The sequence below is a fragment of the Peromyscus leucopus genome, chromosome 15 (genome assembly GCF_004664715.2).
Source record: "Peromyscus leucopus breed LL Stock chromosome 15, UCI_PerLeu_2.1, whole genome shotgun sequence".
Taxonomy (NCBI): domain Eukaryota; kingdom Metazoa; phylum Chordata; class Mammalia; order Rodentia; family Cricetidae; genus Peromyscus; species Peromyscus leucopus.
In genome coordinates this window covers 2,730,451-2,755,685 of record NC_051076.1, presented here as the reverse complement: position 1 = coordinate 2,755,685, position 25,235 = coordinate 2,730,451, and the positions used below count along the sequence as shown (strand labels likewise).

The window sequence follows — 25,235 nt, the reverse complement described above, 5'->3', positions numbered from 1 at the left end:
TCTTTTGATTGATTTTAGTTTGAAGACTATTTTGCTGGAAGACACCCACTTGCTTCTTAAGACCATTTGATTGGAAAGTCTTTTCCAAGTCTTTTATTCTTAGGTAGTATCTATCTTTGAATTTGAGGTTTGTTTCTTGTATGCAGCAGAAAGATGGGTCCTGCTTTCATATCCACTCTGTAAGCCTGTGTCTTTTTATAGGTGAATTAAGTCCATTGATATTAAGGGATATTAATGACCAGTGATTGTTCATTCCTGTTATTTTTTGGCTGTAGTGTGTGTGTGTACTTCTCTTCTTTGGGGTTTACTGCTGTGGCATTATCTATTGCCTGTATTTTCGAGGGTGTATCTGACTTCCTTAGGTTGGAATTTTCCTTCTAGTGCTTTCTGTAGGGCTGGTTTTGTGGATAAGTATTGTTTAAATCTGGCTTTGTCTTGGACTGTCTTCTTCACTCCATCTATGATGATTGAAAGTTTTGCTGGGTATATTTGTCTAGGCTGGCATCCATGGTCTCTTAGTGTCTGCATTACATCTGTCCAGGTCCTTCTGGCTTTCAAATTCTCCATTGAGAAATCGGGTGTTATTCTGATGGGTTTGCCTTTATCATTCACTTGGCCTTTTTCCTTTGCTGCTCTTAATATACTTTCTTTATTCTGTAGTTTGGTTGTTTAATTATTATGTGGCAAGGGGACTTTTTGGGGGTCTAGTCTGTTTAGTGTTCTATATATAAGCTTCTTGTATCTTCATAGGCATTTCCTTCTTTAAGTTGGGAAAGTTTTCTTCTATGATCTTGTTGAACATAATTTCTGTGCCTTTGAGTTGGTATTCTTCTCCTTCCTCTATCCCTATTATTCCTAGGTTTGGTCTTTTCATGGTGTCCCAAATTTCTTGGACATTCTGGGTCATGACTTTGTTGACTTTAGTGTTTTCTTTGATTAATGAATCTATTTCTTATACTGTATCTTCAATGCCAGAGATCCTCTCTTCCATCTCTTGCATTCTGTTGGTTATACTTGCATCTGAAGTTCCTGTTTGTTTACTTAGATTTACTATTTCCAGCATTCCCTCTGTTTGTGTCTTTTTCATCTTTTCTATTTCCCTTTTCAGGTCTTGGACTGTTTCCTTCATCTGTTTCATTGCTTTTTCATGATTTTCTTTCCAGAATTTATTGTTTTCTTCTGCTTTATTTGTCCTTTCCTCTAGTTTTTTTTTTTATAGTGTTCTTCCCATTTATTGTTTGTCTTTTCCTCAATTTCAGTTTTGATTTCTTCTATATTAGGCTCTAGTCTCTTCATGATGTTATTCATAAGGTTGCTTTCTTCTGCTTCCTCCATTTTGTGATGTTCATGTCTAGCTGTTGGAGGAGGGCTAGGTTCTGGTGATGCTGCGTTGCTCTTCATTTTGTTGTATGTATTTCTGCCTTGACGTCTGACCATCTCCTTGTGGATTTGTTCTTGGTCTTATCAGCGCTCTTGGTCCAGACAGAGCTGACAGATTCAGGAAGCCTCTCTCTGGTCCAAATGGAAGCTCTCTTGTCCAGATGGGGAGCTCCAGGTGGGATGGGAGCTGGGGGCTGGTCTCTAAGTCTCAGGAAGTGGCTGGAGTCTTGGGCAGATGGGCGTGCGGGAAGGAAATGTAGATTACAGGTTCTGCCGGGAATCTTGGAGAAGAGGAACCTTCCCAGTGGAGGTAGAGGGGATCCTGCTATGGCCAGAACCTGGGGCCAAGTTGGGCAGATCTTCCCCAGATAGCTGGTGCCCAGGGGATAGGACCTAGGGGCAAGCCTCTCTGGGTATGAACCCAGGCACTCACCTCTTCCAACTTTTCTTAACTTTAAATTATCCCATCTACATTTTGCCTCTGGACTTTTTCCTTTTCTATTCTTATATAACTTTTTGTTTGTTTGCTTCTTACTCCATGGCTAGCTGTGTGGCTGTGTGGCTGGCCTCTGATGATGTCCTCCTTTCTCTGGCTACATCTTCCTTCTTTTCAGATTTCTCCTTCTATTTATCCTTTTTTGTTTGTTTGTTTGTTTTGAGACAGATTTTCTCTGTGTAGTTTTGGTGCCTGTCCTGGATCTCATTCTGTAGACCAGGCTGGCCTCAAACTCACAGAGATCTGCCTAGCTCTGACTCCCAAGTGCTGGAATTAAAGGTGTGTGCCAGCATCACCTGGCTTTTTTGTTTGTTTGTTTGCTTTTTATTTTTTCTTTCTGTTTGTCAGTCCTACCTATCCTTTCTCCTGCCTTGCTATTGGCCATTCAGTTCTTTATTAGATCATTAGGTGTTTTAGACAGGCACAGCAACACAGCATCATAGAGTTAAACAAGTGCAACATTAACAAAAGTAACACACTTTAAAAAAATGTTCCCCAACAGAGGTGTGTCCCCTTTCCTTCATACCCTTATCAGAATGAGCTGTCACTTGTGTTTCTTATCTTAGCCATCTTGACTAGTATAAGATGGAATCTCCAAGTAGTTTTGATATTCATTTCCCTGATGGCTAGAGGTGTTGAACATTTCTTTAAGTGTTTCTCAGCCATTTCAGAACCTTCTGTTGGGAATTGTTTAGATCTGTACCCCATTTTCTAATTGGATTATTTGGTTTGTTAATGTCTAGATTCTTGAATTCTTTATGTGTTTTGGATATTAGCCCTCTGTAGGATGTGGAGTTGTTAAAAAAAAATCTTTCCCCATTCTGTAGGGTGCTATTTTGTCATATTGACAGTGTCCCTTGCCTTACAGAAGCTTTTCAGTTTCAGGAGATAGATCTCAGTGTCCATGCTACTGGTGTTCTATTCAGGAAGTTGCCTCATGTGTCATGTTTTCAAGGCTATTCTCTACTTTCTTTTCTGTCAGGATCAGTGTATCTGTTTTTATGTTGAGGTCTTTGATCCACTTGGATTTGAGTTTTGTGTAGTGTTATCGATATGGACCAATTTGCATATTTCTACATGTTGACATTCAGTTATACCAGCACCATTTGCTGAAGATGCTTTCTTTTTTATATTCTGCATTTGTGGTTCCTTTATAAAAAATCAGGTGTCCTTAGGGATGTGGATTTATATCTAGGTCTTCAATTCAATTTCACCGATCAGTCTGTCTGTTTTGTGTCAATACCTTGTGGTTTTTATTACTAAAGCTCTGTAGTACAGTTTGAAGTAGGGGATGATGATACTTCCAGATGTTCTCTTATTATATGGGACTGTTTTAGCTATCCTGGGTTTTTTGTTTTTCCATAGGAAGTTGAGAATTGTAATTTCAAGGTCTGTAAAGAATTGCATTGGAATTTTGATGGGGATTGCATGGAATCTGTAGGTTGCTTTTGTTAGGATGCCTGCCACCTCTCTTAAGACAATTAGGTAGCTTAGAACAAAGAGAAGTCTGTCTTCTATCCCAGTATATTCCTATCTTAGAGGACTGTTTTGATAGCAATGTGTAACCAGTTTATGGCTGTGAATATTCTCTACAATCACCTGTTTTCCCCCTGTTAGGGTTATGGTGGTTTAAAAGCACTACAATTTTCTTCTTATCCATCTCCTTCTCTAGATCATCAGTCAGGAGGAAGCCAGGTGCTATGGCATGATAGCTACCTGACAGAGACCCATAGGAGAGTTACCAAGGAAGGCCTCCTGCTGACAGCCATAAAAAGAAAGTGCAGAAGTGGGATTCTCCAGCTCCAGACGAGAGCTGCCCCACCTGCATGCTACCTCTACCTTCATGAGACACTATACTAAAGCTCAATGTGAAGCAGCCTACAATTCCTATCTGAAACTGATGGATCATGTTTGTTATTGTGAGACATTAAGCTTGCAGGTAATTTGTTACACAGCAGTAAATAACTCATATAGGCAGAAGGACAGAAGTCTTGCCTAGAAGTCAGTTTTTCCAAACCTGTACCCTGGAGAAGGCAGTGCCTATTTAATCAGAACATGAGGGCTGTGAACTTAGAAGAGCACTAGCACTGCTGGGCATGTCTCCCTACAAGTGTAGAAACATGTCCTCCATAGAAATAGCACAAATGATTACTAAGATTTTAATAGCTGTCTCACTCAGGAGGAAGGCTGGCAGATTAAGACATTATACATCCTCCATTTAGGGCTCCAGCTGTGAGAGTTTCTAAAAACCCAGATGTGAACCACACACTGGACCCTGTTTACTAGAAAATGGCTCATGAGGCACCGCACAAAGATGCCATCTATTGGAAGTTTATTTCTAGTCTTGTGCAATTATCTTACAATGCTCATTTATAGAGGTCAAAGAATGGGTAGTGGCCTTCAGATAAGGCCTGCACCATGCAGTCCTTGTAGATGACATAAGGCTGGAAGGCTTCTGTACCATGCAGGCAGCTCTCCAAAGAAAACTAGACTTGGGGAGAGGGTGCATGTGCAGAGTTCCCAAGATGGCAAGAAAAGGGAAAGTGTTGCATGATCCTATGCAACTTCCATGTCTCAAATCCCTTCCCAGTTGTGGGTCCAGGAGGAAGCGACTCACGTTCTTCTGACCACTCACACTTCCTCACTTCAGCTGGAGTCACAGTCCACAGGGTACCACCACCAGTGTGTGAAGAATCATGGGCCTTGATCACAAAGAATGATGCTCCAGGATACAGAGGTCCTGATCAAACTTCTTACACCAATGGCAGCACAAGTTAAGTTTTTCCAAGACCCTATGAAATGGAATTTGGAGTTTAATTTAAAAATATAACGGATACATTAATAAAGAAATAAAACTTGGAGATTCTAAGAATCCCCAAACATTGGAGACCCAGGTTATTCCTGAAACATTGACCATTACAAGAGGGTTGCACTCTAACCTATTTATATTATGTAGCAGAAAACAGAACCAAGTTGTGAAGATGACCTTTCTTTCTTTTTCCTAAAATCTTCACAAAATAGAGTCTTTCTGTGGTTCAAGAGAAAAACAAACATCTTTCTTTCCCAGCAATGGGGATCTGAATTCTTACTAAGAGGGCTTAGTATAGGATCCAAAACAACCAGAAACGCTGAGGACACCAGTGGCTATTCTTCTGTCTTAATCACAACTTAGCCAGTGTTGGTTCAAACTTCCAGAGTCTGACACTGGTCAGGTTAGTTTTTAGGCATAAGTACAGCACAATTTTGAGAAAAAAAAAATCCTGATAACAATTATCTCAATCCCCTGTGTACAATAAAGCTTAAGCAAGACGTAACTATATTGAAAACTCTTTTGCAAAGTATATGTGACCTCTTCCATAAAGATGAGCTCTATAGTTTGAGAGTTTAGGGGAGGATCTTGTGTGGTTTCTGTCATACAAATAGCATGAAGGTCACAAAACTTTAAAGTATATGGGACATCTTCCCTAAGGATGAGTTCTATTGACTGAGAAAAAAATCTAAAGATAATGGTCTAGGGAGAGAGAGACAGGGATAAACACTCTGGGGGAATTCAGGTGTCACATAGTCCTACAGGTAGCACAGATCACTAGGCTCTTAACAACATCCATTTCTAGCCTTCTGGGTGGAAAACACAGTACATCCCTTCTGTTGAAGAGACAAGCATGCGCGTTTAACAGATAAGCACCTGTTTTCCCTAGTGCTTATCTGTGAGCTCAATGACCTTGTACCCTCTACATTGCCTCATTACAAAGTTTTTAAAGAGAAAATAGTGGCTATTAATAGAATGCATTGTCTTTATGGCTAGTCCAATTAATATGATCAAGCATAAGAGAATAGCTAACAGAGGACCAAGGAAAGGGGAAAGCAATCTTTCTTTGAATGATAGCCATTTAAGAGTTACTTGAGAGATTTTGTTTATCTCTATTTCAAATATTTAATTTGTCCATCAATAGTATGAGAAAAAAAAAACTGGCACATTATAGCAATACATGGCAGGAAATTGTTAACAACCAAGATTATGCTTAAGCAACAAATAATCTATAGTAGCTCTATTTTGTAAAACTGTGGTCTTTGATTCATCATCTATTTATTAATTTCCCTAATATTTTTGCTATACTGTCAATAGTTTTACTAATTATAAAGGCCATCTTTGAGACCTCTCTTTGTATTCTAGTAACCATTCCTGGGATAGGTAATAAAAGAGACACTGTGGCTATAATCATTACAGGACACAATAGATGTAAAAAATCATCACAATTTTGGGGGAGAACTCTCTTAATTTTATTGATCGACTGCAAAGATTTACTGGAAAAAATGGGTGTAATATAGCCTATCCCACATAAACCTCTATAACCTACAAGAAGGGCAGTAAAAATAGAATTTTCACCAAAAAAGGTCCATCTTAAAGGTACCCAGAGGGAAGGGTATGATTAGAGATAGAACTGCAGTAAGGAGGGATATAAGTACATTTTAAAACATAAACAATGTGATAGAAAAACATCATCAACAGGAATATCAGGGGAAGCCCTATGAACAGGGTGCAGGGGGATTCTACTTTGTCTCTTGTTATTTGTGCATTGTGCATATGAGTGACTCTTCAGCCATATAAATTTCTTTCTTTTCTTTAATTTTAAATTTAAGCTTTAGTTTGAAGATGTAAGTTGGGACATACTTTTTTAACAACATAAATTATAAGATAAAATAAAAGCCTTCATATCAAATTTGGACAAGGCAAACCAATAGAAGGAAAAGAGCCCCAATAGAGGGCACCTAATCATTCATGCAGTCAGAAGTTCCACAAAAACACTAAACTGAAAGCTCTAATACATATGCAGAGGACCTGGTGCAGACCCATGTAGGCCCTGTACTTGCTATTTCAGTCTGTGTGAGTTCTTACAAGCTTTGCTCAGTTGATTTTGAGGGCCTTGTTCACCTGGTGTCCTCCATCCCCACTGGGTCCCACTCTCCTTCTGCTTCCCCTTCTACAGGGTTCCCTGAGCTCTGAGAGGAAGCATTAGATGGAGAAATACCATTTAAAGCTGTGTAGAAGCCAAAAATTTAAGGCCAGCCAGGGCAACATAACTATCTTTTCCCCACCTTCATAAATGAACTAAACAAACAAACAAACAAACAACCCTAACTAAGTCTTCATTGAAATTGCTTAAACAATGCTGAAAGGGAAGCAACTCTACACCATGTGTGTCATAAAACTTTGCTTTACCTTAATTACACTTTCATTTTATTAATTACCAAAGAGATTCTGCTATAGTTTGGATCTTAAATGCCCCCCAAGAACCCACGTATGAAAGCTAGTTTACCAGAATGGTGTTACTGGGTAGTAGTGGAAAACTTTAAGAGGTAACATTTAGTAGGAGGTCACTGGGGTATGTCCTTAAAGGGGATTTTGAGACCCCAGACTATTCCATTTCCTCTCTTTTGCTTCCCTGCCATAAGGTGAACAGCTCTGCTCTACCATAGTACTCCCTATGGTGATGTGCTGCTGCACCACACATGATCAGTGAAGTAAAAAAAAAAACAGATCATGAACTGAAACCTGTGAAACTGTGAGCAAAAGGAACCTTTTTCCTTTATAAGCTGAATGCTTTAGGTATTTATTACAGCAACAGATGGATATCTAACAAATGCTCCCCACAAGAAAATGTCCTTTTCTGCCCTTTTCCTAGATGTATCTTTTTTTTTCCTTTTTCTATATCTCATGTTATTTCTCCCTAATTTTGCTTTCATAGTTACTATGATCATATTTTTTGGAAGTCTACCCCCTGTAATGTAAACTAACTCCTCCCCCCAGTTGAGTTCTTCTTTGTATTAACTTGATCTCTGCAGCCATCATTGAGATTGGAGCTCCATGGTCAATGCAGACCATTTCTTTCTGTGCTGGTTGCTGTCTTGTCACCTTGATACCAGTTAGTCATTTGGGAAGAGGGAATCTCAATTGAGACAATGCTTTCCTCAGACTGGCCTGCCAGCAAGCCTGTGGTGCATTTCCTGGAATGATGGATGAAGTAGAAAGGTATTATACAGACTGAGCAGGTTGTATTTATGTGATTAGGCATATATATATATATATATATATATATATATATATATATATACATATATACATATATATATATATATCTGTATTAACATTTAATGAAAAGAGAGGCCATTAATTTGAATGAGAGCAAGGAGGGGTGCATGGAACAGTTTGGAGGGAGAAAAGGGGAAGGGAAAATGATACAATTATAATCTAAAGAGATAAAACAAACAATTTAGAAAAGAAGTCAGCTGAGCAATCGATGAAGAGCAAGCCAGAAAGCAAGACTTCTCCCTGGCCTTTGCATCAGCTGGTACCTCCAGGTTCCTGCCCTGAGGTTCTGTTCTGACTTCTCTCAGTGAAAAAGTGTGGTATGGAACTGTGAACTGAAATAAACCCTTTCTCCCCAAATTGCTGATGGTCATGGTGTTCTATCACAGCAATAGAAAGATTAAGATGCCAGCAAGGCTGGTGGGTGGTGGCTCACGCCTTTAATCCCAGCACTTGGGATGCAGAGCCAGGCAGGTCTCTATGAGTTTGAGGCCAGCTTGGGCTACAGAGTGAGTTCCAGCAGGTATGTGTGATAAGTATGTAAAACTATTACTTTTGTTGTTTTTGAAATTTATTTTGTAAACTGTTTTGCCTCACTGTGTTCAGCACTCTGATGTACAACAGCTAGCAAAAACAAAGCACAAAGATATTAAAGATGTTGCTATCCCAAGGATATCTAGGAACATATAGTTATGGGAAGCCTCAGACATGTTCATAAGCTTGTGATTCTAAACCACAATGCTGTGAAATATCCCAAGTAGACTACTGACTCCAGATGAGAATATGACTTTTTGTTGTCTCTGAGGATATAATTTGTCATTTTGTTGTCAGTTGGTGGAATCAGACTGAGAAGGTCTAGACTGAGAAACTTGGTTTAAAACACAGTATTAGTTGTTGTATGCAAATGAAATAGGGGAGATGTAGTGACAGGCTGGGGTCAACTCAGGTGTCTATTGCAGTGAGTCATAGGAGAATTTTACTCTGTGCACATATAAGAATAGGCAGGCAGACATCAGTTCTAGCATGAATAATTAAATCGTGCTGAGTGGAGTCCATATGAAGACTGTAACAGCAATGCAGTATAAGCTGTTATCCTGGAGCACTGACTAGTTTGTAACAATGGATGGCTTGCTTAGTGTTGTTTTGAGACTTTTAGTCTCTTCAAGTGAGACCATTCTTAATTCTAGTATTCCTAAGTTAACAGTAAAATATTTAGAATGACAAAACAGGGAATTGAAGACTGATATGGAAATTAGTATGGTTCTATTGAATTGTGAGGAAGTGAAAGCTATAAAGAGTCTGGTATATCTGAAACAAACACAAAATGCCCTGGGCAATAGATACAAGACTGCAGGTTTGGTCTTTAATTATCAGAAATAGTAAAGTCAGTAGGTTTCCCAGTGGACTTTCTTACATGCACACATATAGACAATCTCTATTTGTTGTTAGTCCATCTTCAAGTGGTAGCACCAGTACTTCGAGCTCAAGTCTACCTCAGTCCAACACACGAAAGCTTCCTGTTCAAGGCACTGCTTGACTGTCACATGTATCTTATCTTTGTGGCAGAACAGACCCATGCATAGGAATGTTTTTTTTTTAACTATTCCTGTTTATTCCAATACCTGCAACATTAAGATATTTTTTGAACAACTGTTTCAGTAGGGAAAATTTCATAAAATTGAGTTTGTTTTCATTGATTTCATACCTAGGAACACTCGGAGAGTTTCTTCCAATCATCCTAAAATGTCTAAGAGCAGCAGATAAGGCGGTAGCAGCCCCGTGCTTGTTCCCCAAGAGCAGTGTCCAAGTGAGAGCTGTTCTGACCAAAGGGCCACTGCTACTCTATGTCAGCGCACTTGTCTGATTTTGTGGCTGGTACAACAACAAAGGCTATTCCTCTGCTTATTTCTCACACACTTAGCTCCTTTCCATACACTTTCATTGTCCCTTCTGTGTGTTTTCTCGGATGATATTCTAGAGGCACAAATTTACGTATTTATACGTGTGTAGAGAGATGGCTCTTTGTCATATTTTAACATTCCTTTAGCTTTTCTTTTGTGCAAGAAGTTAAAGGAAGCTTCCTTAAAACTAATGAACTATCCACACAGTAAGAGACTCTGTTATTGTTTTCTAATTGGAGGCAAAAATATACCAGAATGTTCCTAAATTTAACTACCATCATCTTTGGCTCCTCATAGTGGGCAAATACATAAATAAAACATCTATCCAGGGTGCATCATAGTATATGTGTCATTGGAGGGCAAAGAAATGCACTGACTTTCTAGTATGAAGTAAACCCCAATTCAGCATCAGATACATGACTGATCTTACTCAGATGATAACACAAGAGATGCTTCTCTATCCAAAAGAGAGATCTTCAAAATTTGTTCAGTAAAAATGCTCCTTTTTTCAAAATTAATTTAAGCCAAAGTTGCAGAAGTTTCAACACACAGAGCATTGCTGCTCTAATTAAGAAAGAGAGTATCACTGGATGGTGGTAGAGCAAGCCTTTAATTTCAGCACTCAGGAAGCAGAGGTAGGTGAATCTCAAGGAATTCAAAACCAGCCTACAAAGTGAGTTCAAGGGCAGCCAGCACTATACAGAGAAACTCTGTTTCAAAACCCCACTACCCCCTAAAACAAAAACAAAGACAGAAAAAGAGTATCATCTGCCTCTCCTGTGGTCCCTTTTCCTTCTATAGGGCACTGAGTCTCTGATAAAGTAGCACTTACTAAAAAGCTGGAAACCTCAGGTGGTGATGTTGTCTCACTATTACCCTGTGTGCATTATCTCCTCTCTCCTTTCCTCATATTCATTCAACACTGTCCACATGAGGACTCCTGTGAGTTTTTGTAGTTCCCTGTGTAAATGTCCCATTGATGCTATTGAACTGACACATTACAGCATGACTGACTATAAATGAACTATGGGGCCATATAAAAGAGATGAATATGATGTGAAGCATGCTGTGAAGGTGAAAACTATGTGCCAATAGGAAAAACTAGTTGCTAAACTGGTTAGGAAGACAGTAACTAGTCAGCTGAGTAGAAGGCCCTGTTCACAAAAGCAACAGCCAGCTAGGAAAGATCTCTATGATGTCAGTAGCATTGGCCCTTTCTGCAAGGATGAGTTAGGACTTGAGAGCAAGTTAGGAATATAGGAGGCTCTTGTTGGTGGGAAGAAGTGGAGAAGAGAATTAGTAAGACTTTTCTGTATTCAGGAAGCAGAGAATATGGCAGGAAGGAAGGGGTGTATTGTGAGGAATGAGAAGTATTCATGAATGCATACACTGGGACAAAGCTGTAGATGACATTTGGAATCAGGCCACACAGGTGTGATTTCTCAGTGGGTAACTGTCACCTGCAGCTAACTAAGAGAGTGATGTGGTGAGAGTGGTCACTTAAGTTCCTTAGGAAAAGAGTAGCAGGATTCAAGTCATAGTCTAAGAATATTAGTTCGGCAATATTTTGCTGACAAAAGAGAGTTGCTGGAGGGCTGTTTTAATTATGAATGAGCTCTCTTCTCTCCTGCTGATAAGGAGATGTACATGCCTACACTCAAATTCACAAACTCCCACATAATTTACAGCAAATGCTGACATCAGCCACATAGCCCTTCTTATATAGATGACAGCAATTCAATGCCAGATTTTAAACAACTTCATATGTTTGCAAACAAGTAAATTTGAAAAGAAAATGCAACAAAGCAGAATATTATCAGCATTGTATCACATCAATAATAACCTTTTAGCTATTTTCAAACTTTATTTGTATACTCAATTACTGGTATTTTATTAACTTCATTAAAAAATTTGCATATGAGTGGCTAGTGTCTGGTTGTTTTTCTTAGCAGTGGCAGGGGTGTTGTTATATGTAGATTCATGTGCATTTCTAAATTGCAAATCCAATTCACTCTTTTTAGCTTTAGAATTTGACTTGAGAATATTCCTTTCCAGCATAAGGGGCTGAATACAGATGAACAGTAAGTAAATATCATGAATCATAGAGCTCTTATACCTTATTTCTAATGGGTCTAATTCCTATTCCTTGTTTTGAATAAGTCTAATTTCTAATGGAAATGTTACCCCTTTGCTTACTAGCATCTGGTGCATGCTGCTAGGAGAAGGGCAGAACTGATTCTGGCTGTTTGGTAGAATCAGCATCAGTGATGGATTAACATCACCTTATCATGTCTTTCCACTAATTTTTGCCCTTTCGGTTTTGTATTTGGGGCTCATCTGCTTTATTGCCACCTTAATTTGGAAAAGAAGGAATCATATTAAAGGAACAATGGAGTCAACAAGTCTAATATATGATTCAGACAAATTCCTAAAGTATTTTTCTCTAAAGCAGAATTTGCACATAGAGATTCACATTCATTAGTGAAAGGCACAGCATGTCAAGCCAGCTGCAGGTTTAATAGAGAGGTCAGAACCTTTTCTCTCTGTCATTGCTACTGAAGACATCATTAGAGCTACAGTAAAATAAGAGAATGTCACAGAATGTCAGCCTAGTCATAGTGCAACTGTTCTTTTTTCATTAGTGACTCAGCTGGTTGCTATGGAAACACCACTCTAATATCAGGGATGCTAGAGCTGATGCTTCTCCACCTCTATTTTCAGTTAGCATAAATTGAGCCCCCACCTCATGGGTTCCTGCCATGATATTTATATCTGGGTCATGATAATAAAGCCATTTAGAAATATGTCTGTTGAAATTCTATCCAGGCAGAGAGGCTTCCCACTAAAAGGAAGGAAAATATGAGATCTCTGGGTTGATTTTAGAACCAATTACCCTGTGGGAGGCAGGTATTCCCTTCAGCCCTGTCTCCTGGGGAGACTGCAGTCCTCACGGGGACTTGTTCTCCAGTTTCCGTCCTGGCCCCTGAGAACATATGTAGGGTTTTCAGCGCCCCCTCCATGATAAGATCCAACAGATGTCCGTTTATTTATATCCTTCCTCTGGATGAACTCAGTTTCACCTCATTTATTTACTTATGCATTGAGTTGCAGAGAGATGACAGTGAGCCAAATATCATGCTAAATAGCAGGTTTAGAGGCTATCTTGAACTCCAGCCATTCACAGTCTAACTAGGGACTGACCCAGGATAAACTCTTCAGGAATAGATTCTTATATATACTTTGTGATGCTTTTTAAAAAAATACTTTTGTTCTGGGGATGGAACACAGGCCTGTGTGTATACAGGGCGAGTACTCTTACTGAGTTATATCCCCAACCCTATGTGATACTTTTCCAAGTTTTATTCACTATCATTGACAATTATGTATTTTCCAGATAAAATGTAAAGCTCTGACACATGTACATATTGTTGAAGTATCACATTGTCTTAGTTAAGGTTTTTATTGCTGTAAAGAGACACCATGACCATGACAACTCTTATAAGGAAAATATTTAATTGAAGGGAGCTTGCTTATAGTTTCAGAGGTTTGGTCCATTATCATCATGGTGGGGAGTATGGTGGCTGAGTGTATGGTGGCATGCAGGCAGACATGGTGTTAAGAGGTAACTGAGAGTTCCACATCTTGCAGGCAACAGAAATTGAACTGAGACACTGGGCAGTACCCTGAGCATAGGAAACCTCAAAGTCCACCCCCATAATTACACACTTCCTATAACAAGGCCATACCCACTCCAACAAAGCCACACCTCCTAATAGAGCCACTCTCTATAAGATTATGGGAGCCAATTACCATTCAAACTACCACACAAATTATCTAATTATCATATATCAACTCTAATATCAGCTCATTGTAGCAGTGCTTAAAATTCTATATGATGCATGTTTTAGTTACGGCTTGACAATATTTTTAAAGTTGAGAAGAAGAGGGTAACTGACTCTATTGTCTGGTACACTTCCAAATCAGGAATACCATAAACTCAAAGTGTTGAAAATTTCCAGGATTTACAACTGGGGCCAAAGGACATTTACTTCTTAAAAAAGTATTAATGCAAAGCATTTCTAATGCAACTAGGATGGTATTCATTTTAAAATGAGAGAAAAACTGCAAGACCAAGTTAAGAGGCTCATTTTGGAAAACTGTTCTGGAATCAAAGCAAGCCTGAATGAAGAAAGCAATTGGACAATATCATTTTCTGTTAAACTTTCCCCTAGAAATGATATAACATTAGAGGCAAAGCAAACAGTGAAATATTACTAAACAAAATGCTGTGTTTGTCTTACAGTGTGGGATATGAAAAGAGTCTTTGCAGCACCTATTTCCTATACAGCAAAGCTAATTTATGACACTGTAGGATTAATAAACATTATCTCTTTCCTGCATATCAATCATTTCTTATAAGCAAAGATAAATAAAGCTATTGCATAGAGGACATGGTTGTTTATTAAGTATATTAGGGCCTCCACAGTGACCCAAATGATATTTATAATGAGCCAGGGAAAGTCCCTTCCTCCTTCTCCTGTGTCACTACATAGCCCAGAAACTCAGGCAGCACCTTCTTTGATGAATGATGAATGTCCTGCAGTCTGCTGGTGACAGTCTTATACACATGGTCAGAGAAATATAAAGAACATACATGTCACAGACTCTCCATATACTGAGATCTGAGGTGGCTGGGTGTCTTCATTGATGTCCCCTGCCCAGATCTTTGATCAGTCATGGATGCTCTTTGAAAATGTTTTCCTTTAAAATCCTAGCAGCAGTTGAATCTAGTAACTGCAGTAGTTAACAACCAAGCAAGCTGGACCTTTATAAAATATTTTTGTGAAGCATGCTTTCATGTTTTCATAAGTAATACATATGATATGATATAAACTATATCTAAATGAAGACACAGTGACAACTGTATCTCACTGCTAGTCAATGGTTTGGAAAGCTATTGAAGGGAGCTACTACTACAAAGGAGTACAGAGGAAGGAGAGTTTTTCACATCTTCTTCCAGATAATCCCAATCTTAGGGAAATCATAGAATATGATGCAAGCTTTATGCTTTCTGATTTCATTTTACTTAAAATACTTGTTGGATATGCAGAAACTGAAAATATCTTTTCTTCTTTCTACCCCAGGTTCATGGCTGGGGCCTCTGTGACATGAGACTGACTAACAATAATACATTATACAAGCAGATTTAACGCAATCTTCAGGAGTGGTGGGAGCTACCGTAAGGGACAGGAGATCAGACCAATGGTGGTAACTAGGCTAAAAGAGTGCTAGCTGGGGCTTCTTTGTCCAGGTTTTCTTGGCATTCTATGTCTTTGGAAACAAGGAGGCTATTTCTGCACATAAAAAAGACACTTTTCCTTCAGGGGGTTGAGAGAATCTTCCCCACCCTATTTGATGTGCTTCGGGGAAAGGTTCCGGAGAACAACAGAGAACTTCTTTGACTATATTCTCAAGTTTCTTCAACTTAAAATATATTCAGGTAGCCAGGTGGTGATGGTGCATGCCTTTAATCCCAGCACTCAGTAGGCAGAGCCAGGCGGATCTCTGTGAGTTCGAGGCCAGCCTGGTCTACAGAGCGAGATCCAGGAAAGGCACCAAAACTACACAGAGAAACCCTGTCTTGAAAAAAAAATACATATATATATATAAAATTTGGGGTAGTATGTCCTTAACCCTATAAAACCTTATTCCACATTCCAAATGAGCTGCTTCAGATTTCTTAATGAACCACACTCTATTACATGCAATGACAGTATAATATACACTCAAGCAACCCTAGCTCCCTGTTGAAAGCAGCACCCACTTTTATGCTATCAAAGAAAATCCTTGTTTATGTTATTGTACACCTAGGCAACACATTTACAGTAAAATTTTTAGAAGTATAAATTATGGATGAACTAGTATATATACATGAAATTTTGATAATTTTTCAAAAACTACTTTTGATTAAGGTTGTATCATCTTTTACTACCACATAATATATATGATATTTCTTGTTTTCCCACATCCTTATTATAATTTGCTTCAACTTCTTTCTGCTCAATACTATTGAAGAGACAAAAATGTTTGTTTCATTATAGCATGTATTTGTCTTTCCCTTGTTGAAAGTTAAATTGAGAATTTTCAACACATTTGGCTAACTAGACCTCTAATCTTGTACTCAGGAGACTGAGGCAGGGGGGATTCAAAAATTGAAGCCAGCCTGAGCTACAAAATGAGATTCTCAAAAATTAAAAGACATGTATGTGTGTGCCTGGCTGTGGTGGTGCATGCCTTGAACTTCAGCACTCAGTAGGCAGAGGCAGGTGGATCTCTGTGAGTTCAAGGTCAGCCTAGTCTAGAGAGTCAGTTCCAGAACAGGCAGAGCTGCAACACAGAGAAACCCTGTCTCAAAAAACAAACAACAACAAAAAAGACATTTGTGTTCATTTTCATAATTAAATATTTGTTCATATTTATACATACATTTTTGATAGGGTTCATATATCAGATATCCCGGTATATCAGATGTTTATATTATGATTCATAACAGTATCAAAATTATAGTTATGAAGTAGCAACAAAAATAATTTTATGATTGGGGTCACCACAACATGAGGAGTTGTATTAAAGGGCCGCAGCACCAGGAAGGCTGAGAACCACTGATCTAGACAATAACAAAAATGTCTAGCTGGAGTTGTCACAATCCTAACTTGAGTCACCACTGTGTGGAGTCATAGCCTCCTCTCAGTTTCAGTCCTATGTCAATTCATACACCCTTTGTCTCTTTTTATTTTAATTTTGTTTTTAGCTAGCACACAAAGTAGTGTTTCATTATATTTTCATAAATGTATATCATTGTATATTTCATGATGTGCTCTCCTTACCCCCATTTCACTTTTAGTGGCTTCTTTTCTCCGCTCAAATAGTCTCCTTTGTTTTCACATACATATAAAATGTGGTTCTCACTGTATCAGTGAATATTAGAAATCTATAATGTGAATCTTTCTTTACCCTTTCCCAGTGGACTTAGAGTGATCACTTGCTGGATAAGAGGATACATTCAAACCTTTGGGGAATTACTAGATACTGACTATACAACTATGGAATGTTTGGGAACTTAAAACCCCACCATGGTCCCTCAGTCAATTGTGGGGGTTTGTAGTTCCAGATAATACAGTCTTACTTCAAATCACTATGGACCAAACTGATTTAGGAACCTATCTTTGATTTATTTTCCCATTTTTTAATGTAAAATTGAAATATATTTGGCAACTATCATAATTCCTATATTGATTCAAAACCATTAATAGGAATAGTAATGAAATAATAGAAAATATTAATAGTCCTATCACCAAAGAAGACTTGGCAAGAAAAAAGAGCACATGAAAAGACACACAAATCACTTGTCATTAAAAGGTAGAAACTTCAAACAAGCACTCTGTACCTACTATAACCCTATTGTAATAGAGAAACTCAGGAGTTGACAGTGACAAATACGGGAGAGATTATAGAGCATATGAATTCTCATTGCTATGTGCTGCAAGCTGCAGGAAAATTTAATAGATCAGCTACTATCACAAAAGCTACTACTTGGAAAAGCCAAGGACTTCTTCAAAGTTCAAGCCATGGTGATATTTTATCTTGGTGATATTTTAGCTTTTGTATATATATTGGCCGATTTCCACAATGATTTTCTTGTATGTTATGTGTGGTTCCAGAACTTCTAACAGTGTATTTGTCTAAAATCAAGCATCCAAGGCCAAATGATCTCTTGAACTAAGGTAATACCCTTATGGAAACAACACCTGTCTCCTAGGTCAGGCAGATAGCTTTATTTCTTGTGCAATTTAAGGTAAGACCCTCCTTTCTTATACAGCCTTACTAACATTATAGACTCCAGACTTCTTATCTAACCATTTCTAGGAATGTAGTTTGAACACACAAATTCCCCTTTTCCGATATACTAACTGATCATTAGCTCTCAGTTGACCTTCTCCTTTACCACTTCCCTTTTGGATTATAAAAGAAAGTCTGACAGTGACTGCCTGAGAAAATTCCTACCTGCCTTTATGACCCTGCAGGAATTCAAGCCTGGTGATCTGGCTGGAGGGGGAGGATTGCTATTGCTTGGGTTTATAACTGAATACCCTAGAGAATTTGAGAAGGAAGAACTGGTGGGTACAAAGGAGATTCAGAGGAAGAATTTGAGAGATTTGACTTGAGAATGAGACAGAAAGGAGAAAAGAGAATTGAAGAAATAGATGGGTAAGAACTGGAGAAGAACTAAATTGAAGGGCGAGAAGAGAGTACTAGAGGAACAAGATAGAGGATGAAGGAGAGCCAGATGGAAAAGAACAAGATGAGGAAGAACAAGATGATAAATAAGGAGATGAGAGAAGAGCTAAAATGGGAAAGAACTAGATGGATGAGAACCTAGATGGGGCAGAACTAATATGAGAGAATTAAGATAGAACTTAGAGAGGACAGCAGATAAATGTAGAGAGAAATCAGGCAAGGAAGGAACTAGGCATGAGAGCAGAATAGAAACTGTGTAGAGAGAGAATTGACACAAAATAATAAAATGTATGAACTAAGGAGTTTTGTGTACATAGATTCATGTCCTATCTTCAAAGATTAAGTTATTAGTTGGTTGTAGATTCTTCCTGGACCCTGGGAGGGACAATCGAGGGGCTGGACCCCCATAGTCCCTGATAGCTATGAGGATGCAAAATGTCACGGCCACCTTGAAAGACAGTCAACAGTTTCTCATACTATTAAACATAGATTCACTTTGACTAGTGACTCCCCAGTTGTCTACCTAGATCTTTACACAACTGAATTTCAAACATACAAACAAAATATGCACATGGTTCTTTATAACAAATTTATTCTTAATTGTCCTAAAGTGGACCACCAAAAGTGTCCCTCAGTAGAGGAGCTGATAAACTCAGGTGCATGGACAGAACTATATGTTATGTATAACTCAGAGCTGACCTTCCAACCTAAGAAATCACACAGAAGAATCTTAATTAGTATTTCTAAGTGAGACAAACCAGCCTGAAATGACCACATCCTGTAAGATTCCAATCATTTGTCATTCTGAAAAAAAAAAAAAAGATAAAATCTCATTTGTGACCATGGATTTGGAAGAAAGAGTAGAGTGAATAATTGATGCAAGAGAGGGTTCTTGGGGCAGTGAGATAGTTTTGGAAAAAATAAAATGATAGACACTTCAGATTTTGTGTTTGTCAGAACCTATAGAGATTTACAACACCAAGACCAAATCTTAGGGAGGACAAGGACAAAGCACAGAAGTGTGTTGCACATGTATGCCACATTGCTTCCTCTGATGAAGAAAGGGCTAGGTGAGAAGCTAAATATCCTTAAAAATGGAGTTTTAAACTGAAAGCAATAAAGCCTTTGACAAAGTGTGACAGCAAATGATTTTTATTCAACCTGAGCACAGATTAACAATTCCAGAGTGGCTATGCACATATACTGTCTTTCAAATGAAAAAGAATTAGAGAATTTTGAATTGACCCAGAAATTTACAAACAACATAGGCTATTGCCAATGTTCCTAGTTGCCTACTATAACTATATGATAAAACCCTAGTGTTAAGGACACCACACACTTTGGTTGCAGGACATAGAGAAACCAATTTCAAAATAATCAGGAACTTCCTTACCACTGGTTATCTTTCATAGTTCTGTTGGTGCTATGCAAGCTGTTGTGTCAGGAAAAAAGTAACCAGTGGTCATAACCAGCATTGGACTTCCTGCTGCCAGGCAAGATGTGCCATGGTGAAATAGCAGCACTGCTACTGCTGTTATGATAGGGTAACTAAACACTTTCTGACTGAATATGAGGCCTGTTCCACAGAAGTAATTTATTCCTGGAATTTAATAATTGTCAAAACCATTGGTTATGGTGGTCCTAGGTCCTAGGATAGAACCTGCTATTCTTATTATTATTGGCTTCTAAATACACACACACACACACACACACACACACACACACACACTACCCCCATCAAGACTTAGTAAACATGTTGCAGGGCTCTGTGAAATGCTGTCTTCTGGAAATGGTATTGCTACTGCATTCATGAACTCACAGCAGCTGTTGAGCACCAGACCTGCTTAAGATCATAGTAGCCAAAATTCTGGCATAGACAGGTAAGTGTTTTCCAGGTCCCAGCAATGTGTAAATTCTCAAAGAATAAAAAGTTATAATAAAAAAAGAAAAGAGAATGTAATCATGTCAAGAATGGTGCAGTTAGCAATGAATTAGAGGTGAAGATGAAAGAAATCACTTAATTTAACATAAATATGTCTAATTTCAAATAAAATAGAACTATAAATACAAGTGCATACTACTATGCAAGAATATATTTCATTACTATATTAGGTCAAAGGGAATAAAGTGAAATCCAATTAGCAACACAAAGGACCAGTACCCAGATCTTGGTTTCTAATTTCATTCCCAATAAAAGGCAAACAAATCTCCTTAAAGAAGTGATTGTTTCTAGAAAGGAGAGAGGTGCAAAGTGAGCAAAGGAACTTCTAGTAAGAGAAATAAGATATTCAAAAATAAAACAGCCACACTGCTATATGTTCTAGGGCACAGAAGCCAACTAAAATAGTACCTAGTGGCCAAAGTTAGGATAGTCTAAATCTATCATTGTATCATAATAAACTATATAATATTTATGAGGTCATAATGATAATTTTAAAGTTAATGATAGAGAAGGGATACTTTTTTGTTTACAGAATTCAAGTAAATTATATTGATAGTCTGTCTTAAAAGAAATGATATATTCTGTGATTCCTGACAATAAGCATTATTTGGCAAATTTGAAAACAATGTGTAGTCTTAAAATGTAAAGGCCTACAAACATTCTATCAGTAGACCGAGCTCAACATCATCAGTGATAGAACATGTTGGTAGCACACATGTCCTTGATGTGATGTGACCCACATGCCACTCCACCTCTGTGATCTTTCTCCCGAAAGTCCAAAACCCTGGTGCAACCATGACAAACATACCCAAGAACTTCCAATAGAAGAGTGTACTATGATACAACTGACCAATTCTGCTAGAAAATTTCAAGGCCATCAAAGCCAAGGAAAGCATCAGGAACTGTGACAGCTAAGAGAAGCTTTTAGAAGACTGAATACTGAAAGTCATGTGGTATTATGCATGGGATGAAATATGACTTTAAGTAAAACTGGAAGAAATCAGAATGTACTGAATTTTAACTGCATATACATTATTTTTAGTTAATAATGGTTCATTAATTATAATAAATGTACCATATTCATATAACATGTTGGTAACATACAGTGTTAATGTGGAGAAACATTTCTTTGTAAATCTAGAGATGCATAAAAATAAAATCATTAATGAATATTATATGGAGATAAAAAAGGTAAACCAAACAATTTTCCAGACATTCCAATCTGAAAGATTCCATGTGGTGATATTTTGTTTGTGCTCTAACAAATAAAGCTTGCCTGGAGACCAGAGTTTGGAGCTAGCCACTAGAGGCCAGGCAGTGGTAGCACACATCTGTAATCCCAGCATCTGATGCTTTGATCTCAGTTCTTTGGAGGTACATGCCTTTAATTCTAGCACTTGGGAGGAGAAAACAGGAAGTGATATGGCTGAGTGGAGAGACAGAATGATAAGGTGGGTTGGAGACAGAAGCTTGCCCCTTTTGGTCTGAGGATTTGGCAGAGGTAAGAAGTCTCTTCAGTGGTTGGCTCCTTTACTTCTCTGATCTTTCAGCATTTACCCTGATATCTGACTCTGGGTTTTTATTAAGACCAATTAGAATTCGTGCTACAATTCCATCCACAGTAGACATAGAAAACAAGAAAAGTTAAAGTAGATCCTCCAGGCAGGAGAAAGCTGACAGGTGGACATCTAGATATTCACACAGCATTAAACAGCACTGATAATGTTGTACAATGAATTTTTCTTATGATTCTTTTATTAGTCATATGTATGTGTATAACATGCTTTGGGGAGTGTGTTAACATGTGGCATACACACAGGGGTCAGAGGACAACTTTTAGGAATTTGTTTTCTCCTTCCACTTATCTGACGATCAAACTCAGGTTATCAGTGGTTTTACTTACTACGCTATCTCATTGGTCCTCTTTTGTGATTTAAATCTACTTTAAAAATAATAGTTTGAGCTGATAGTAAGTGGTAGTTTAATATTCAGTCATAAACAGGACATTTGTACCACTCCCTTCAAGGCTCAGGGTATATCACTAATGAGTGGGTGAATAAAATCTTAAGAACTAACTAGACTGAGAAATTCTGTCTTCCAGACATGATACAACCATTGCAATCATGGCCCCAGTGCAGCTGAGGTGTTTTGCACAAGACAAGATCTGTTAACAGGTAAGTATGGATCAAGGAGAACCTCATGAGGACCTCAGCCTCCCTGCTGAACTGTTGGCTGCTGACAGACTATGCAATTCTGCACTCACAGGTGAGGCATGAGGTGCCAAAGGATAGCTCAAAACCCAGAGTCACACAGACAGCTCTACTTACACTCAGTGGGACACAGAACAAAACAAAACAAAAAACAAACAAACAAAAAAAAAAACATGACTATAAGAAATGGACTTGTAGACAGAAGGGTGGGGTGGGGTTGGCAACGGAGAGCAAGAGATTAAGAGAGGGTGGGAACAAAAGTAATGAGAGAGCATTATATGCATGTGTGAAACTGCCAAAGAACAATTCAAATAATGTCTTGAAGGAAGTAAAAGAAAATAAATGCCAACAAATGCAGTCAATAATCTAGAGAAAGCCATTTTACACTGCCGATGAGTACATAATCTAAAGCAACCATTCTGGAAATCAATATAGAAATTTCTAAAATAAAACTAAGTGTATAAATGCCATATAACACCTCTTGCTACTCTTGGGTAAACATTCACAAGGCCGTAAGTCCATATACCACAGTGATACTTGCACATTCGTGTTTATTTCTGTGCTTGTCACAATAGGTATTAAAACCAGCAAAAAATATCTACCAGCAAATGAATGGATTTAAAACTGAAATCATGATATTTGCAGGAAAATGAATAGATCTGGAAGTCATGTTAAGTAAATAAACCAGACATAGAAAAAAGTACTAGCATGAAACAAATAATACATTGCATGGTAGAGCTTGTACATATCTTGTACATATAAAGGAATTTTATAACAATAGTAATTTATAGACGAGGAAGAGAAAAATAGGAGACCACTGTGATAAGAATTTTATGCTACATAGTGGAAGGTGTATTGTATGACAAATATGTCAACTACAAATCCCAGTGTAGTCAAGAAAATAACAACAAAGTTGTGCCTATAAGGCAAAAATGAAGACAGAGCAAAAGTAAAATCATAAAATATCCAATTCATAATAAGGCAGGGGAAACAGGATACTCCCCTGCCACCATCAAAAGCAACAGATGGGTCTTACATAAACAAGTTAAAAGTGAAACAATGGAAAATGATGACATATCGATGTTAATGAAAAGAAAGATAGAGTAATAACTTGTCAAGATAGACTCCACAGAAATGAACATTATTCAAATAGTGTCAGCTTCCAATAATAAAATGGTCAATTACTTAAGGAGATAATCAATTCTATACATCTATGCACTTAATAACAAAACATGAGGTGTCACCAACTGTTGATTCTTTACTCTCAATTGGTATGACAAAGAGATTCCCAGTGTGTTTCAACAGGCTTATGTAGTTGTTGGGGGTAAGAAGTGAGGATTGAATCCAGGAACCTATGCATACCAGGCAGGCATTCTGACACTGACTCTACTCATAGCCCTCAAACAAGCTTTGAGTGCATTTCTTCAAGTTTTCCTCAGTCACTCAACATATTACTCAGGGCTGAACATCATGAGTCAGTACTGATAAATTTTTTAAAAGGGTGATATTTTGACATTTGCTGAAATTGTCTTCATATATATTTTTATAAGAAAAATACAAATAAAAGAGAACAGAGACTGGATTTTTTTTTCTGCAAATGTTAGTGCTTGATCTAGCAAGATCACAATAATTGGAGTTCTGTTTTCTGTTTCATATAACATTCAGAGTGATGTGCTATTACAATGTTGACCAAATAGAAGGAGCTCCCTTTTAGGTCGACATGATAGCAGCAGAACTATTAAAGTACTTCTTTTATGAGTCACTTGGTATTGACTTTTGATGTTTGTGTTTGTCTGTGGTGATGACTGAACTTCGACCTTGCACATCCTACGCAAACATTCTACTTCAGCTATATCCTTAGCCCTGCTGAGTTTTGGTCTTCTTTTCCTGAGATATTTTTAAATCCCAGTCCAATAATCTTATATTCCATAACCAATAGCATGACACAGACATTGTATCCCAAAGGTCATTCAACTTCCTGCAAAAGAGCATGTAACTGAGGGAAGTTTAAGAGGCCTTATGTACAATGGAAAATACAATGTTTAGGTACTAAATGTTCTGCTACTTTTCATTTCAAACACATAAGATAAAAATTTTAATGTTCAGTCAGTTAATAACCACTGACTATTTGAACACCTAACTTGCTTATTAATTATTATCAGTTCAGACATTCAATTGGTGCTCCAAACTTAATCTAACATTTTCTCATGCTTTATAACTAATAGGACATACTTGTCTGGTCCAGTGTTTGTTATCAGTCTACATGATTTAAAATTCTTTTACAAACAATTTATTTTCAAGGTATATCCCCCAAGATTGCCTTTTACACATGAGTACACAAGAATGTCCTTCTTTCCATAGGCACAAACAGTGCATCTGTAGGTCCCCATGGCCTTTAATTCTTTTATGAACTGCCGTTATCAATCTCCCTTTTTTCAAACTTCAAATTAACTAGTGATTTTGTTTGGAGAAGCTGGTCCATCGGGATAGAGCTCAGCTGGTGGAGTGCTTGTCTGTATTAATGAGTCACTGGGATCAGTTCTAGCATGCCCACAAACTGGGTATGGTGATGTGCCTGTAATCCTTGTACTCAGGAGGTGGAAGCAGGAGGATCACAAGTTCAAGGCCATCCTTCCATAATACTGAGTCTGAGGACAGCCTGGGATAGAAACTTCCATCTTAAAAAAAAGAAAAAGAAAAAAATGAGTGGATCTAGAGCTTGCTGCTCATGATAACCTGTCTAAAGACAGCTACTTGCTGGAAGGTTTGAAGAATACCGCTTAACTCTGGGGGCTAACAATTTTCCTTTTTCTGGCTTTAACCAGTGGCAGAGGGCACATTATCAGACCACGGTGTTAAGAGGGCTAAGAAAACAGAGGTAACCTGTGAGTTAGAGAGGCTGAAAAGGGAAGGGTCAACT

At 38.0% G+C, this 25,235-nt stretch overlaps 1 long non-coding RNA gene across 1 annotated transcript in view; it reads right to left on the bottom strand.

The window, feature by feature from the left end:
* Window positions 1-4,070: 4,070 nt before the first annotated feature.
* LOC119089100 overlaps window positions 4,071-25,235 on the bottom strand; it is a 35,708-nt gene continuing 14,543 nt past the window's right edge. Inside the window, exon 4 of the long non-coding RNA XR_005092929.1 lies at window positions 4,071-4,668. This is a non-coding gene — a long non-coding RNA (uncharacterized LOC119089100). The remainder of the gene's footprint in view (window positions 4,669-25,235) is intronic.